This window comes from Sinocyclocheilus anshuiensis, unplaced genomic scaffold (genome assembly GCF_001515605.1).
Source record: "Sinocyclocheilus anshuiensis isolate Anshui unplaced genomic scaffold, SAMN03320099.WGS_v1.1 scaffold415, whole genome shotgun sequence".
Lineage (NCBI taxonomy): Eukaryota > Metazoa > Chordata > Actinopteri > Cypriniformes > Cyprinidae > Sinocyclocheilus > Sinocyclocheilus anshuiensis.
In genome coordinates this window covers 2,084,536-2,088,618 of record NW_015552655.1, presented here as the reverse complement: position 1 = coordinate 2,088,618, position 4,083 = coordinate 2,084,536, and the positions used below count along the sequence as shown (strand labels likewise).

General features: G+C 35.5%; 1 protein-coding gene across 1 annotated transcript in view; it reads left to right on the top strand.

Annotated features, from left to right (window-relative positions):
• Positions 1-2,155: 2,155 nt before the first annotated feature.
• LOC107667111 (growth factor receptor-bound protein 7-like) overlaps positions 2,156-4,083 on the top strand; it is a 13,534-nt gene continuing 11,606 nt past the window's right edge. Inside the window, exon 1 of the mRNA XM_016458695.1 lies at positions 2,156-2,378. The gene's annotated coding sequence lies outside the window, so the exon portion shown is untranslated. The remainder of the gene's footprint in view (positions 2,379-4,083) is intronic.

The window sequence follows — 4,083 nt, the reverse complement described above, 5'->3', positions numbered from 1 at the left end:
ATCTTAAAGATTCCTAAATGCATCTACTTTCGGAAGGCCAAATAAAGTGCTTTTGCTTTCGCCTAGAAACACACAGCGTCTCCCTGACATGGCTGCTTCAACACTAACTGCGGTTACTGAAACCACGCCTTCTTTCTTTGCGTGAACACTTGGGCGGCATTACGCAAATATTTCCACATAGTGAGGTAGATATGTGGGGGCGTGTTAGAACGAGCCTTTTAGGGGGGTGTGGCGGAGTCTTAACTTTGATAAAGAATATCTCTTTGGTTTTGAGACTAGTCTTTGCAACTTCAGGGATCTTATCTATGCACAATCAGCTTGTAACACTCCAAAGAGAAAGGAAAACTTGAAATCGCATCATATGACCCCGTTAAAGTAATTTTTCCCAAAGAGTATTTTGGATCAAAGTAAAACACTAGCTTCAGTCAGTTTTGGGTCATATATGTATATATTAGGGAATGAATGTTTTATTCTGGAAAAAAAAAAAATTATGAAGTTTGGGTTGGAAACATTTTTAATGATTTTAAATGAAGTATCTTCTGCTCACCAAGACTGTGGTTATTTGATTAAAAAATATAGTAAAAATAGTAATACTGTGATATATTACAATTTAAATAACTGATTTCTATTTTAATATTATTTTAAAATGTATTACTGTGATCAAAGCTGAATTTTCAGCATCATTACTCCAGTCTTCAGTGTCACGTGATCCTTCAGAAATCATAATATGCTAATTTGCTGCTCAAGTAATATTTCTTATTATAAATGTTAAAAATAGTTATTGAGGAAAAATGTGTCTAGTTTCTTCAAAATACTTAAACCTACTTGCGTTAATGCAATTAGTTGAATTAAAGCTGAACTCGGTATTATCCACAAATAGCTATAGTAACTTTGATATTTTGCTGGGAAATATATAATGGTAAATGTTTATAAAGGAAAAGAATAACATGGATGAGTTCCACCCTTAATCTGGTAAACCTGCGATGGAGAGGTGCATATAGGAAAGAAGTAAGAATTTATTTTATAATTTCTAAGTAAATTTTCTTTATAGCAGGTAAAATTAATTTGATATCGAAACTAATGTATTCAGTTATAAAAAAATATATAGCTTGACTACAAATTATCGGTGACTTTCTCAAAATTGCAGGTGTGGGGTAAAGTGTGTCAGATACAGGTGAGCCGTGTTCGACAGGCTGAATCAGTGAAGGTGTAATCTGTGAAATCTTGAAAATTGTTTTGCAGCATTCACATATTGTGAATATGAAATATTTTCCTTGTTGGCTTGTCAAAATAAGTAGGAAATATTACTAGTTATTGCTCAGTCATTGAACTTCCCAATGACTTGACACATTTACCGCTAATGTGGGGCAAGGTGTGTTATTGGACACAATTTTTTTTTTTTTTGTGAAGTTTCATTTTATGGCCCCATGTTATAGATGTTTTGTTCTAACTTCAGTTGACAAGGCATGCTGAAATATAATTAGTAGCATATTAATTTGACCTAATTTCTTAGTGTCTAATGGACAACTTAAAGGGATAGTTCTCCCCAAAATAAATCTTTCATAATTTAAAGGGCTCATATGATGCTGCTAAAAAGAACATTATTTTGTGTATTTGGTGTAATGAAATGTGTTTATGCGGTTTAAGGTTCAAAAAACACATTATTTTACACATACTATACATTATTGTTTCTCCTCTATGCCCCGCCTTTCTGAAACGCGTCGATTTTTACAAAGCTCATCGGTCTGAAAAAGTGGCTGACTCTGAACTTTTATAAAGAATATCTCTTTGGATTTGAGACTTTAGTCTTTGCAACTTTACAGATCTTCTTTATGCACCAAGAGCTTGTAACACTCCAAAGAGAAAGGAAAAATTGAAATCGCATCATATGACCCCTTTAAAACCCTTCATGTCATTCATATTTTAAATAATATTTGTTTTCGTCCATACAACGGTCAATGGAGTCCAAAACAAGACTGGAACGACATGAGGGTGAGGGAATGATGACACAGTGATCATTTTGGGGTGAACTGTCCCTTTAAAAAGTTTTAACACAATCAATTGAAGCTCGAATATGACCTATAAGCAGTCTGTTGCGTATGAGTAGAAGCACATGGGCTGTTGTAGACAAACCAGCATGAATTCATCGGCTCCCTGTCTGTAAACTGTAGGCGTGACCCTCCCTGCTCTTCCTGCACCTGTGCGTTCATGAGCTCCGCCCACGCGTCAGGTGTTTCAAACGAAACTCGGCTGAAGTAAAGAGGATGTTACTCATGCCGGCTGGACTGGATGAAATACAGCACAAACGCTCAAACTTCAGCTTGTGTCACCATACATCGATACCAGACAACAACAACAAGTGGACGGTTTACATGCAGGTGAGTTATTTACACGTTTCTAACTGTATGACTTAAATTAAACTCTGCGTATGTCAACGCAGTAAAGATAGTTTGCGGTTTGATATTCAGATTTCCTTTGGCTATAAATACGCTGCGCGCTGTCATAGACATGCAAATAATACCGAATATCATTCTCCATGATTTGTGAATTCAGGTGACGCTGACCTTCGGGCTGAAATCAGTTTTTTTTCGTAGCGACTCTTAATTTTATAATGCCTATAGAGCCAAAAGTTGGACACTTAGAGAAATGAAACCGGTGTCATATTCACCAGCTTGATCTGTGAATTTTTTCACAGCAAAGCTCTTGTCCGTAAACGCCTTGGTAAGTCCGCTAGTAAGGAATGTGAAAGAAAGGCGTTCTTTATGTTTAACGTCTATTACCAATAAACACGCAGACTGCTGGAATACAAAAACATTGTTTTAGGTCGAGCTCGATTTGTGAAAACTTTCACAATCGCATATTATATCGTGTGGCAGTGTTTATCTTTGCTCTGCCCCCCGTTTTTTTGTATCAGCGGACCCTTCCCTGGGTCACTAACATCACTATTCTGATCTGTGAAAACTTTCACAGTTCACTACGGGTCAGCGGACCCTTCCCTGAGTCAGTAACATAACTATTATGATTTGTGAAAACTTTCACAGTTCCATACGGGCTGTGTATTTATAGCCAAAATAAATCTGAATATCAAACCGCAAACTATCTTTACTGCGGTGCGTATGTCGACATATTAGTAGAACAGAAACTAAACTGTCAACTGTAAGAGACTCAGATTCATGATCTAAATTGACCCTGAGCTGTTAATACACCGTGTCCTAAAGGATAGTGTCAAGGAATATGTTTTTCTGTTTTGTTTCATGAGTTTGAACTACACAACTGCAATACGCTTCACAAAAATGACTGGTACAATATAGCATAGGGTTAATTCAGATCAAAAACAATCATTTCAGTGTCAAACTGTCGTCCAAATTACGCAATTCACTCTCTAATGGCGTTTAGTTTACTTTAGTTAGTAATCTGTACATCTAGAATAGTGATTCCCAAATCTGCCTTGTTAAACTTATTAAAAAAACGCGTAAAATTATTAAATGTGTTCAATGTCATTATTTTAAAGAAATAAACAAACAAATGTAAAACCGTAGTGTGTGCAAGCTTTATACATTTGTGTAGCTTAGATGTGTCTCGTTACATGATTATATTTGCTAATTGGTCTTTTTTATTTAATAGTAGTGATTTAGTGTTGAATAATATCCAGCAGGATGTAAGTTAAAGGGATAGTTCACTCAAAAAAAAAATTACCCCCTGATTTACTCACCCTCAATCATCCTAGGTGTACAGTGGGTACGGAAAGTATTCAGACCCCCTTAAATTTTTCACTCTTTGTTATATTGCAGCCATTTGCTAAAATCATTTAAGTTATTTTTTTTTTCCTCATTAATGTACACACAGCACCCCATATTGACAGAAAATGAGGAAAAAAAATTAACTTAAATGATTTTAGCAAATGGCTGCAATATAACAAAGAGTGAAAAATTTAAGGGGGTCTGAATACTTTCCGTACCCACTGTATATGACTTTCTTCTTTCAGACGAATACTATCAGAGTTATATAAAAAAAATGTCCTTCCTCTTCCAAGTTTTATTATGGCAGTGAATGGGTGTTGAGATTTTGAAGCCCAAAAAAGTG